Source organism: Marmota marmota, unplaced genomic scaffold (genome assembly GCF_001458135.2).
Source record: "Marmota marmota marmota unplaced genomic scaffold, marMar, whole genome shotgun sequence".
Classification (NCBI taxonomy): domain Eukaryota; kingdom Metazoa; phylum Chordata; class Mammalia; order Rodentia; family Sciuridae; genus Marmota; species Marmota marmota.
This window is the reverse complement of record NW_026000093.1, coordinates 15,313,611-15,328,371: the sequence shown is the minus strand read 5'-3', so window position 1 is coordinate 15,328,371 and position 14,761 is coordinate 15,313,611.

Genomic DNA, 14,761 nt, shown 5'->3' with positions numbered 1-14,761 from the left:
AAAGGAATAAGAATTTGATAATAAAATCTCAGGGAGTAGCTAGTTAAATTTTCAGGGTACTAGAGAAAAACAAACATTATTGGAATTTCTGGGCTTCATGTTCATCTTTAGACTAGCACATAATGTCACATCTGTCTTTTCCAGAAATGAAAAAATAACTAGAATGCTGTGATCATGGAGAAACTATGAATTAAGATACATTGTGTTAATTTCTAAAATAATGGAGGAAGAATTTGAACAAAGTGAAAACAAGGTAATTTGCCAGAACACTACAAGGGATTGCCCCTGGGAACATTTTAAAGAGATAGTTTTAAGTCGTAAAGCTATTACAGTAAGTGTAAGTATTTGAAACTCATTACACATCAGGAGGAGAATCAAATATAAATAGATTCAAGAAGAGCTCTGATAAAATAGTAGATAATTATATAGGGGGTTAAGAAAAAGTAAGAGAGTTCCACCAGGGAAAGACTGACACAAACTCATAGAAAGTTTTATGTGTCAGGAGACTGGACTGTGGAGCAGTCAGGGATCAGAGGTGCTTTCCATTGGGGTCCATGGTTTGACTGCCCAGCTCTGGGTTTGGGGGACTGAGCAGTTGCATTAGAAGGCATGAGACAGCCTGGACTGGGGACACCAGAATTCTGTGTACCTCCGAATCCACCACCATTATAGCTCTTTGAGACTCCATATCTTCTCTCTGCACTTGTGGATAGTTCCCCGGGCACATTGCAGAGCTGGTGTAACACCCACCTTCCAAGTGCACACAACACAAAAACCTCCTGAGGAAATCTCTGGGGACTTCCAAGTCCTGCTCTAGTCCTTGACAACCTGTGATGTAAGCATCCACCTTGCTTGTGGAGTGTGCAACCCAGATAGTCCCAGAGAGAGGGTTTTTTTGTTTGTTTGTTTGTTTTGTTTTGTTTTGTTTTTTTAATCTTGGGAGCCCCCTACCTGATTCCAGCCAAAGCACTTGAGAGGCTCCAGCACAAATCACTCCCAATAGTCACCTGATGAGCACCACATAAAAAAGGGTGGGGGGGTAAACTGCCCATAACCTTTGCTCTGTCCATAGGGTGCACAGCCCAAGAAGACACAGAGAGAACTTTGACAAGGATAGGCTACCAATAAACACTCTTGACTGCTCATTTGAGCACCTCAGCAGGAAGGAAATTTTTGTTTTTATTACTTCCTTGCTGTGCTGTTTTGTGTTTCTTTTTCTCTTTTCCCTCTTTGAAAACTTTTCCCCCATTCTTTTAAATTTTAATTCTTTCTGTTTTTAATTTTTTTTCCTTTTTCTCACTTTTTTGCAATGTTTTTTTCTACTTTTGCCCTTTTTTCTTTTATTAATTTAAATTTTATTATTTATTAACTTTTTATTTTATTCTAGGTGATTTTCCTTTTTTTCAGTTGTTGACAGTGTTGCTCTTATTTGTATTTGGTTTTTACTTTATTTATTTTTGTGATATTCTCTCCCCACTGGTCCTCCTTTGTTGTTTGGGGAATCAGGCTTGTGTTTCAAACCCAATAGGTAAGTGCCCTGGCTGCTGAGCAACACATTCAGCCCAGCTGAGAGAAATTGCACCTTGCTCCAACTTTGGCATAGTCCCACTCAAAATTTGTCAGATGCTTCACTTTAAAGTGTAGGAGGAATTAAAAAGCCCATCCAACTTCCAGTCCCAAATACATATAGCAACAAGGTTCTGAAGTATCATTCCTGGATACTCACTCCCATAACAACAGCAGAGACAAATAACACAACTGTTGTAGGCACCCCATCTATGTAAGGGCACACCTCATCACTGGTTTCCCCCATACCTTATCAGATGGTACATTTCTGATAAAACTGGAAGTTAGTGCCAGGCAGGGAAGCCTGTGTCCTGGCCCCTGCCTCTCCCCATGCACCAACTGGAGCTGTGCCAATGTCTAAACAGAAGACAAAAGTCCCTTCACCATGACTGGAAAAACTAGTAGCAGAATTGCTTTCAAGTAGCAATTTCAACATCAACAGAGACCCAGGAAACACACTTGCAAGAGGTTCTCATTCCCACTGTGGGAGTAACCACAGAGGGTGCATGCCATACTCTGCTGGCCATCTTATACCTGCCTGAACTAACAGAGGTTCCCCACTCTTGCAAGACACAAAGAAACTGAGTTCCTCAGACCATAGCATAGTACACATTGTGTCAGCCAAAGAAGCCCCAGGGAAATTACACTATGAAACCCGGTTGAAATTAAACTCAACTCTATATACAACAAACACATTTCAGGACACATCAAGAGAAGACTGTTCTCACATAAAAGTAGAAGAGCTATCCAACCCAACAGATATACAAATCTCAACATTGAAACACAAGAAATATGAAGAATAAGGCAAAATTCATAACCCAATACTAACAGATGCCAAAGATGCAAAAGTGAATAAAATGGCAATGAACTCAGAGAATGATCTTTATCAAACTCAATGAACTCTAAAAGAATACAGTTAAACAGATGAATGAATCAAGGAAGACAATGCAGGATCTGAACGAGTGTTTCAATAGAAAGACTTTTTTTTAAAGACCCAAATAGAAAACTTGGAAATGAAAAGGTCAATAAGTCAAGTAGAAAAACTCAATTGAAACCCTTAACAACAGATTGCATCAAGTAGAGAAAGAATATCAGAGCTTGAAGAAGATTCTCCCCCAAAGAGTACACGTAGATAGCAGTAAAGAAGAAAGAAAAGAAAGAATAAAGAAATCCTTTCTGGTGGTGATAATCTCCCTGTGAGAACATATCTCTTGCAAAAGATTTCCTTCAACCCTCTACAAAAGAGGAGAAATGGAAACAAGAAGAAGTGCCCTGTGCAGAGCCCCAAATCCTGCTTCATGGGTGTGAAACACCCAGAATGCTATAGAGTCACGAAAGCTTTTAGCCATGCACAAAGAGCAGTGCAGTCTTCAGCCATGAAAAAAACAGTAGCTTTGTGAGTTGGCTGCCCCCACTGTCTTCTTCCAGTCTACAGGAGGAAAAGTAAGACTTACATAAGGATGTTCCTTCGGGAAGAAACAACACTAAAAGCAATCTAAATCAAGATAATTGGAAAACAACCCCCCCCCCAAAAAAAAAATGGTAGGAATAAAGAGAGGAAGAAAGAGTGCAAGATAGAATGTCCAAATAATCAGTACACCAAAGGCAGAACTACATTCGGAGGGCATAGAAAACAATACTAATTATGTTATCTTTATTAGGGCTCTCTAAGGAAACAGAATCAACAGGATATGCACATGTATCATTACAAAAGGGAATTTATTAAGGTAACTTACAAGATCAGAAGCTCAATAATCCCACAATGGCCATCTGCACACAAAAGAAATGGGAAAAAAAACAGTAGCTACCCAGTCCAAGAAACGGGAGCCTCAGAACAAGAGGGATCATTGATGCAACTCCACTCTGAAACTGAAGGCCTGGAAGCTCCTTAGAAAATCACTAGTCAAGGTCCCCACTGGAAAAGCCAATTGGAGATCAACATCCTCTGGTGATGGCAGCAACCATCCATGCACCCGCTCAAGAAGAATCAGGCTTTCATTTGTTTTGGCTTGTTTTTTTTTTTTCCCACCTTTTTTTCCAATTAGGCCCCCAGTCTATTGGACTGTGCCCATCAACATTCATAGGATGTCTCCTGCTCCGTTTGCTGTTCCACTTGCCAATCATCTCTGGAAACACTCTCATAGACATACTCAGAATTCTTTTAATCCTAAGCATTTCCTATGTGTCACTCAATTCAAATTGACACTCAACCCTACCTCTCTCTGTAAATCATACTTAATTATCAAATAAACCCAATAACAAGGTCATAATTCCACTCAACATGATATAACTAACCTGTACACATCAAAAAATACTAATTCCTTCCCCAGAATAAGAGAAAAGGGTTTTGAGTGATGCTTACTCTTCTCCTAACATCCTACAATTTAAATACTATAATGTAGATTTAATAACACTAAAGCCAGTCAACATTATGATACATTATAAAAGAACAAGAGAAGAGAGAAAACAAAGATATCCACCTAATACATATGTACATGCTCACAAACATATCCTTTAAAAAAAAGAAAGAAATATGACAATAACAATCCTTGTTTCTATAACTAGACACCTGGCTGTAGTTGGTATTTATAACTATCTTCTTCTACTACCCACTCTTTATTCCTTCTGCCTTCAGTAAGCACCTCAGCAAATCTTGATACTTTTTCTGGAGGGGAGATCCACACCTTTATTCCTGAAGTGTCTGAGACCTTTGTTATCCTGCTTGGATTGGATTGTTGTAGTTCCCATTTGCCTTATTAACAGGATTTGGTAAAACTAAGAGATACTCTAAGATATCTTCTGCATTCAAGGCAAAATCTTCCCTATTTCCCTTGTGAAATATTATTCCAATTTCCCATTGGTATTCTGGATTCATGACGCCTCACCACCAACATCATCACAACTCCCTTCTTAGCCTGTTAACTTAGAAGCGTGAGGAGCACAAAGTGTACAAGGGGAAGTCTTAATGTCCAGGTCCATGGAAACATTGTTGTACCTCCTTATAGAAGAATTTGCCCCTCTGGAACTAAGACTTTTAGGCTAATAGAGAATAAGGTTGTGGGGACATGAAGCAAAAATGTTGTTAGTGGGTCATTAAGGGTAATTTTTAGTGGTATCATTTCTGTTTCCATTCCTGGACCCATGGATCCTAGTTCTACCATATAGTGGATGCTAATTAAAAGCACATACAGCCTTCTGAAGAACTTTGTCCCAGCTGTGCAAGATATTGTACCTGTAACTGCATCTTCAAAAAGCCATTCCACTATTCTGTCAAATCAACTGCTTCTGGGTGGTGGGGATCATGGTAAGACCAGTGAATCCCATGAACATAAGCCCCTTGCTACACTTATTTGACTATGAAGTGAGTTCTTTGGTCAGGCACGGTGCTGTGTGGAATAGCATGCCAGTGGCTAGGGCACTCTGTAAGTCCACAAATGGTAGTTTGTCCACACCAGTGAACTAGAAACTTTACTGAAGTTTTAGACCCTTGAATTTTTTATGAATTTATTACCCGTTCCTGACAAGGATATGCTTCACTGATAAGTATAGCGTGATTGCTATTCTCATTTACTTGATTCAATCAAAATAATGTCATCATCGTGATGAACCAATGTGATACATTGTGGAAGGGAAAGGTGATCAAGATCTCTGCAAAACTTAAGTTCTAACCATGAATGGAGACTTGCTATAACCCTGTGGAAGGACAGTAAAAGTGTCTCACTGGCCTGACCAACAAAGAGTCTTATATGGAGATATGGAGAAAAAGGCATTTGTCAGATCAATAGCTACGAGGTTAATCTGATCAAGCATATCTAGTACAGTAGCTGCAATCAGAGACACCATCTGATTAATAATCAGCTGTCATTCTCCAGGATGCATTTATCCTCTTCACAGATCTAATAAGAGAGTTAAAAGGGAGATGTGGTGGGAACCACAATTCTTGCATCCTCCAAGTCCTTTATGGTGACACTAATCTCTGTGATACTATGATGTTGTTTTTGACACTGCTTTTCCAGATAGAAGTTCATGTACGAAGAGTGCAGGAGCTATAGTTCCATGATCTAGGGCAACAGCAGTAGTCATATTCATACCCACTCAAGAAGATACAGCATCTGGTTTTCTCCTTCTTCCATCTTTCATTCTATCTGGGCCTCTAATCTATGAGACTCTTCTGCCCACATTCAGGTGGGCCTCTCCACTCAGTTTGCTGTTCCACATGTCAATTATTTCTGGAAAAACCCTTATCAGCACATCCAGAATTCTCCTAATCCCAGGCATATCTTAATCTAATTAATTTACAATCCAGATTAATTATCACACCATCCAAAAATATGTGCTACCTTTTGTCTTCTAGTGTCTTCTTCAATTTCATTCTTCAGTATTTTGTGATTTTTGTCACAGAGGTCTTTTACATCCTTAGATTTATTACTAAATTTTTAAAATTTATTGCAAATGGAATTCCTTTCCTAATTTTTTTTCTCAGCAAGTTCATTATTGATGCAATGAAAATCTTCTGGTTTTTGTATCATTGACTCTTTATCCTGCTAGTTTGATGAATTTGCTTTATATGTTCTAAGAGTCTTTTGGTGGAGTCTTTAGGGTTAAAATCATATCATCACCATACAGAGATAATTTTACTTCCTTCTTCTCTATTTGGATCCCTTTATTTTTTTCTTTTGCCTAATTGGTCTGGCTAAAGTTTCCAGCACGATATTGACTAAGACTGGTAAAAATGAACACTGTTGTCTTCTTCCTGGTCTCAGAGGAAATGCTTTCAGTATTTCCTTATTCTGGTTGATGTTAGTTGTGGGCATGCCATATATAGCCTTTATTTCTTTAGGTATAATCCTTCTGTACCTAATTTATTCAGGACTTTTATTATGAAGAGATGTTGAAATTTTGTCAAAGTTTTTTTTTTAACTACTGAGATGGTCATTTTATTTTTTTCTTTCATTCTATTTATGTGGCATATTACATTTATTGATTTCCTCATATTGAACCACATTGCATCCCTGTAATGAAACCAAGTTGATCATGGTGTGTGATCTTTTTAATGTGCTGTTGAATTCAATTTGAAAGAATTTTGTTGAACATTTTTGCATCTAGGCTCATCAGAGATAATGGTTTATGTTTTCTTTTCTTTTTGTTGCATCCTTATCAGGTTTTGGAAGTAGAATAGTACTGGCTTCAGAGAATAAGTATTGAGGGCTGCCTTCCCTTTATGTTTTATGGTATTATTTGAGGAGCATTGATGTTGTTCCTCTTTTAAATTCTGGTAAAAAAAAAAATCATCAATGAATCCACCCAGAATGAATTTCTCTTTGTTGGAGACTTTTTATTACTGCTTCAATCTCATTACTTGTTATTGATTCTCTTCCAGAGAATTAATATTCAAAATATATAAAGAACTCAAGAAACTTTAATTGTAAAAGAGCAGGTAACCCAATCAATAAATGGGCAAGTGATCTGAAAAAAAAAAAAGCTTCTCAAAAGGAGTCCAAATGGCCCATAAATACATGAAAAAAATGCTCAATATCTTTAGTCATCCGGGAAATGCAAATCAAAACTACATTGAGATACTATTTTGTCTTAGTTGCTCATATATATATGTGGGTGTGTGTATGTGAGTGTGTGTGTGTGTGTGTATGTTTATTGTTGTTGTTGAGAGGATGTAGAGAGAAAGGAAACTTTATATGCTGTTTGTGTAATGTTGATTAGTGTAGTACAACCACTATGATAAATGGTATGTGAGGGGGCCTCAAAAAACTAAAAATAGAACTACTCATGATCCATCTATCCCAATCCTGAGTATACTGAGTATATATCAAAGGAAATGAAATCAGCATACAAAAGAGATACCTGCCTGCCTGTGTTTATTGTGGTATGATTCACAATTGCCAAGATATGAAATTAGCCTTGGTGCCTATCAACAGATGAATGGGCAAAGAAAATACTATATGTATATATAAAATGGAGTATTATTTAGAGATTAAGAAAATGAAATCATTTCATTTGCAGGAAAATGGATGGAAGTGGAAGATACAATGTTAAGCAAAATAAGCCAGATATTGAAAAAAAAGAGTCATATGTGTTCTCTCATATGTGGAAGTTGAAAAAAAGTGATATGAAAGTAGAAAGAGAATATTCATCAAAGAGGAAGGGAACCTGTGAACCAGGGATGATGGGCAGAGACAGGAAGCAAAGGAGGGCAGAAGGGAAGGTAGTCATCATCAAGGCAAAACACACGCATGTATATAAATGTAGTAATGAAACCCAATACGTTATACAATTACTATATGCTAATAATTATAAAAGAAAAGAGAGGAAGTAAGAAAACCTTGGGGAAATTTTGAATCTCAGATGTTGAGAGTCATATCTTCCTACAAAAGATTCTTTACAGTGATTTCCAGAAATATAACAGGTGAATGTGGAACTGAACAAGAGCAGTTGTGTTCCTATATGCCTCTGAGTATACAGATAATAGTCCCTATTTATATAGGTATTTACTTTACATGCATAATTAATATTTTATGGTAAATTATTTGAAATGCATCTGTAACTGGATAACTGGAATGATTTAACTTACAAAACTTTAACGCATATTCTGTCCCTTTCTGTATAACTCGATATAGCATTCGTTATAATATCTGCTGCTCATTTTAGTTACTGTCATCTCCTCTTTGGAAGCCTACTTAATGTTCTAATTAATAAGCTTTATTTTTAGAGCAGATTTAGGTTTAGACAAAGATAGAGCATAAAGAACAGATTTCCCAGATATACCCTCATGTTCCCTTCTTCTGCAACACATACAAGATTCCACTATTAATATCTTGTATTATTGTGGGACACTTGTTACAATCTAGTAAACTAGGATGAAATAAATTCCATAGTTCACCTTAGGTCAACTCTCTGCATTTTGTACTCCATGAATTTTGACAAATCTATAATAACTTGTATCCACCATTATAGTATCATGCAGAGTAGTTCCACTGCACTAAAAATCCCCTAAGCCTATACATTTTAATGGAGCAATTTCTCTCTAATAGCTGGTTATCATCTTAACATGACTGATAATGTTGCTTCCAAGAAGACAGCATGTTGAATCTTTACAAAGTAATGGAGAAAAGTCAATAGAACTCAAAATGTTGGAAAGGTCAATACCTACTACCAACTTGCTGGGAAAGCTGCCAAGTTCATAATAATAACATCTTTGGCCTTCTCAAGAAGGAAAAGATGATGGATGCACATAAGATCTTTAGATATATCAATGTTTCAAACAAGAAAGAGATTCTTTTTTTGCTATTATATTTAAGCATGATGCCATGAACTAAACAGATAATCATTTGATAGACTCCAAAGTTCTAAAACCTTGTTAGCAACACCCAATGTATAATTTAATGTTGTCCAAGAAATCTTTATTTTTCATATCATTCTCTTTAAAAATACTTTTTTAAAAAATGTTACATTGCAACAGTACAACTACAGCCACATACATGGGAAATGCTATCAGAGGAGACAATAGTGATATAAAAGGTGAACAGACAATGCTCCATGTCATGGCAAAGCTGTTTACAATTAAAAAAAAAAAACAGTAGTCACTTTATTTTGATAAAAATTTTTCTATTAAGGAATTCCTTGCCAAAAAGGGGGGATGCATAACCAAGTGTTGCACATCATCCTGGTTTGTTACCCACCCCCACAATCCTCCCCAAAATGCAGAAAAGCTGATAAATGACAATCCCACATCAGGTTAAACAAAAGTAGGAAGGTCTTATTCCTTAGGAGGAAAATTGTCCTAACTTAAGAGATATTGTGGTGTGGTGAACAGGTCATTATTTTCCATCATTTCTGCTTCTACCCCAGGCTACTTAATATTATCAGAGAAAGCCACAGAATCATGCCACTTGAACCTACAACAAATTAGCCTATCTAAAATCAAACAAAATCTCTACACTGCTCAGAAATCATTTTAATTGTTCTTTGTCTCCTTATTGCATATGATATTTTACATGTATTAAACCATTTCCAGTCATCTCAAGTCTCTATCCCAGCACACTGGGCTGATGACATTGACCCTGTACTGAAATTATTGAGACTATCAAATTAAAGGTTCTCCATAGGCTCATCATCCACCCCACCTAACCAGATAGAAAAGACACCCCAGCCTTCTATCTTGTCAATATCTCCTTCTCTGAGAATTGATCCATTGGCCAGCTCTCCATTATTGCATTTTTATTCTCCCATGTTTGTGTACTTTTTATTCTATGCCTATCATTTAATCAAGTGTCTTTTAGCCTTTAAAAAAAACACACTCGGTTTTCATCTTTTAGTGTTTACTGTAGGGTTGCTTATTTTAGATTTTTTTTTTTTTTTTTTTGCAGAGGCGGTAATAGGGATTAAACCCAGGGGCACTTAACCATTAAGCCATAGCCCCAGTCATTTTTTTTTTCGTATATTTTATTTTAAGGCATGGTCTCATTATGTTGCTCAGGACCTCATCATGTTGCTGAGGCTGGCTTTGAACTTGCAATTCTCCTACCTCATCATCCCAAGCCACTGGGATTATAAGAGTTAGCCATGGTATCTAGAGCTTACATTTGGATATTTTAAAAGTCCAAAGTAGTTGTTAAGGCTAATTATATACTCCCTATTACATATATATTGTATTGTTGTAGAGGTGGCCTGAAAATAGGCTTGAAATTATCTTGCCAAACAGAAGGGGAGATAGATAGGTGAAGATAGAGAACCATAAGGAAGCTCACTCCTTTAACTAGTAGGACTCAATGAAATGGAAATAGGGCATCCAATGATTGATGAAGACATCCTAAAGAATATGAATAATCTCCTTGAGGCTTTTTCTCCAGTACCTTACAACTAGGAAGCCCAGATCAAATTCAGATCTCACCCTTCTTAGTGACAATTTCTTAAAAGTCTGTTTCAGGTCTCTAGAACTGAAGGTTGAAACTCATCAGGGACAATGCCTCATATCCATTCTCTAGAAAGATCAATACATATAGAACTTGGTCATGGTAGAAGTAAATTCTTCCATTCCTGATATGCCTACACATCATTCCAAGATACGTGTACCAGCATACCAGAACCCAGAGTAGAGACCAGTAGAGCTGAGACTCTGCCCCGATACAGAAGCTAATTAATGGTATACTCTTTCTTTCAATCCCACCTTGAATTAATTTGCCACTTTTATTACTCAGTGGGAATAACCCCTTGGCTATAAGCCTCATAAAGCAGAAGCTGTACATAAGAGCAATTCTCATCAGCATGATCAAGTAAGATCTCATTCCAAATAAAATGAAATCCATAGATATGATTTGTCCTTGATATCTATGCAGGATGCTTACAGTTACTTTCACTGTCTTTGGAAAATTGTATCAAAAGCAGCAGCAACATTTTGTTATAAGCAATGTTTTCCATGCATTAGCTCATCTAATCTTCACAACAATCCTATAGCATGAGTATTTTTATCTTCATTTTTTATACAAAAATGAAAGTCAACGAGTAGTTTGGTTTTTCCAAGGTATTAAGTGGCATGATGAGGGTTCAAAGTAATCACTCATCTCCTGTTTGAGCATGCTAAAACCCAAAAGTTTTTAGCAGTATAATATCATTCTCATATTAAAATTTTAATAACTAATAATTACTATTTATACCCTACCTGATACTGATAAATTTTACTTGATCTTCACGACAACCCGTTATGCAAGTTGGTTTTTGGTTTTGTTTGTTTTGTTTTGCTTTGTTTTACCATTTAATGTGAAAAACTTGGTCAAAGTCTATGTTAGCAGCAAAGCTGATTGCAGAGCCCACACTTACAACCACTGTTAAACACTTTGAAGATGTCCATAATATAAATCTTAGGAACATCTTGAGAAAAGTAGTTTTCTTCCCAAGATAAAGTCATCTATCATGCATAATTTCTTGAGAATTTATTACAAACACGACATGAAATAAAATCCAATATGGAAAGGTTTTATCTTCTCTAAAGTCTACATTTTTATAGAACACTTGGGGTAGCCTATAACAGATTCCCATAATGTATACATCTTATTGTGCCTTATTCCTGAATGGTCTCCACTTTAACCATCATTACCTGACTCATAAAAAAGCTAATATAATTTTTTTAAAAAGTCTGAAAAATCGCACCTGCATATACTAACTCCTTTGCTGCCTTTGCCTTGGACTTCCTATCTTCTGTTATTAGATCTAAATTCTGCACTTGAATTGATTTCTCCAAAACCCAATTTAAGTCACAGTTTTTTGAATGAGTCAATGCAAACCCCAGGTTTCTCCTCCTTGCTGTTCACACTTTGTTGCAACGTCCTAGAACACTAAACATTATAGCAATTATTTAATAAATATTGACCAATAAATTTAATGGGTTTTTGAAATGTATTGACAATGTCCTGTTTCTATCTTTCCCCAGTATTTCTAATCAATTGAAATAAAATTCATTGAGATATTTCCAATTATCACCCAACATGATTCTGCAACTTGTTATCCCAAACACATGGAAGATTTTCTCTGTTCTTCTTGGGTCTCTCTAATGTATCTTAATTTAAACTTATGCTTCCAAACCAGTACTAGGGCCTCATATACTCTAGAAATTCTCAATATTTATGGATGTGAGAAATGTAAGAAGTGCCTATTATCCTTTGGGTACAAACAGTACTTCATCTCTGCTATTGCCTGTTCTTCAATGGAAATAAGTGGGGTATGAGTACATTACAGATAGAATTCATATTACACACAAAGTTCCTGGTAAAGTCCTCTATAAGTAACTATTCTGCAGTATCATGACATGACCCACATTGACTATATTACTGTTGAGAATCCTCCAAAATCATATTAGGATCTAATCTAAGGCAATGATCATGGCTGCACTAGGTGAAGTACTAAGAAAATAAAAGAACTACAGCCACTTATCACAGTATGGTGACTGGAAGATATAAAGAGATTTGGTTCAGGAAGTAAGTTCTTGAAGAATATAAGGATGCTCCACAAATAATATAGTTGGTTATGACAACTAAATATAGTCTGAGAGCTTCTTTTTCCTTATTGTCAATAGAATAAAGCATCACAATATAAAAAACAAACAGCTTAAGTGAATTTAGGCAACCACATTTTGAAGTATGTGAATAGACCTGAAAATATTCTTTAAGCCCTGTGTACTTCAACTCAAGAGTCTATTGGAAGATTTATATATTTGTTTATTAATAAAATACTCCAAAAAACACGCTTACTATATGTCATGCAACTTCTAAATGCTCTTCAAATGTTATTTAATCCTCATCAAAGCTGTGTGAAGGACATAGTATTATCATTTCCATTTAACAGATATAGACACTGAGGTGCAGAGAAGTTTATAAACATGCTCAATGAGCATGGTGTGGTGCATGCCTATAATCCCAGTGGCTCAGGAGCCTGAGGTAGGAAGACAGCAAGTTTGTGCATACCCCCCACCAAGAAAAAGATAAAACATGCTCAAGAACATGCAACCAGTAGTACATTTCAAACCAGGCTTAAGGTATCAGAGTCTAACACTTGGCCACTGTACAATGTTCCCCTCTGTTAGGCATGCTTCTTCCTACTTAAAATGACACTATTGTTTTTATAATTATCAAGTGTTAGTTTCACAACATTAATGGACACTTGGAATACCATGAGAGACAAGACAAATGAGCTCTTCATCTATAAGGCTCTTATGTTGGTAAGCAATACAAGCCATTTGAGAAACATATAAAGTTTATGATAGGAGTAGAACAAGGTACCCAGGGCCCACAAGAGGGATGTCTCACCGAGATTAAAGCTAGTATGGAAGGCTTTCTAAAGGAAGTCCAGTTTCAAAGGAAATCCAAAAATTAGATAAATAAATTTTGCAAGGAAAGGAGGAGTTATGTTTCAGAAAATGGAGGCAAAAAAAATTTTAATGGAAATATTCAGTCTGGCTAGATTATAGACTGTGTGGTAGAAATGAAGGGAAATAAGACTGGTCAGGCAGAAAGGAACAAGATAATGTAGTTGTTTTTAGTCCTTGTGAAAAAATACAGATTATTTTTTTAATCCTTGCAGCAGTGGGGTGAAAAAAAATAATGTAAAGAGTCTTGCAATTTTAAAATATCATTTGAATGCATTTAGCAGATTAAAATTACAACTCTCTTGAAAACTAGGACTAATGTCCTGACCATTAATGCAGAGGCCAATGAAACTGGACAGAGAGACTCAGGCACTGACCAAACCATGCTGGACAACATTGAAAGAGGATGGGAGGGGGACTGGGGATATAGCTCAATTGGTAGAGTGCTTGCCTTGTATGCACAAGGCGCTGGGTTCAATCCCCAGCACTAAAAAAAAAAAAAAAAAAAAAAAAAAAAAAAAGGAGGGTGGGAGGATCTCACATTTCACTGACTGTCTCTGGTTGCACAGCAGGGCAGTGGTACTGGTGGACCCCTAAAATATGGCTGCCATCATTTGCAGCAAACAGAAAATCTTCTGCTCCATTCTCTGACCATAATGAGCACCTCTCTGCTTGCAATGAAGAAAGGAATACACCTGGAAGTAGAAAGGAGGCTAAGCAAATGTCCAGACTGTATCCTGGGAGGTAAACCTCCACTAGTAAGGAACTGAAGTTTATGAGTCAAGAGAATCACTGAAACCTGTTTTTAGGCTCTTTATATGTTCATCAATTTAGAAAAGTAGGCAGAAGACACAAAAACCTCTTGGTCAATCTAAGTCACACTTTGATGTAGTACTACTATAGATTAAAATGATATAAAATATTTTTAAAGTGAGATACACACTGATGTGTAAAGAAATTCAAAATACATAATTAAAGTACAAGGCTTTAAGCAGAAATATTAAAGATACAGAACACATTCATTAGAACAAAACAAATGCTATGGATAACAAGAAAGCACAATAAAGAGAAACAGTTTGGGGTAGGTAGTTATGCATGAGTGGTAAAGGTAGGTCTTCTTAAGAAATTAACAATTTAAGAAGCTGGTGAGTCTAATTCCCCCACAGGGTTTGGTATCCCCTCAAAAGTGCATCTGGGGGCTGGGGTTGTGGATCAGTGATAGAGTACTCACCTAGCCCATGGGAGCACAAATAAAATAAAGGTAGTGTGGTCACCTACAACTAAAATATATATAAAGTCCATCTGATAGATAATGCAAGAATG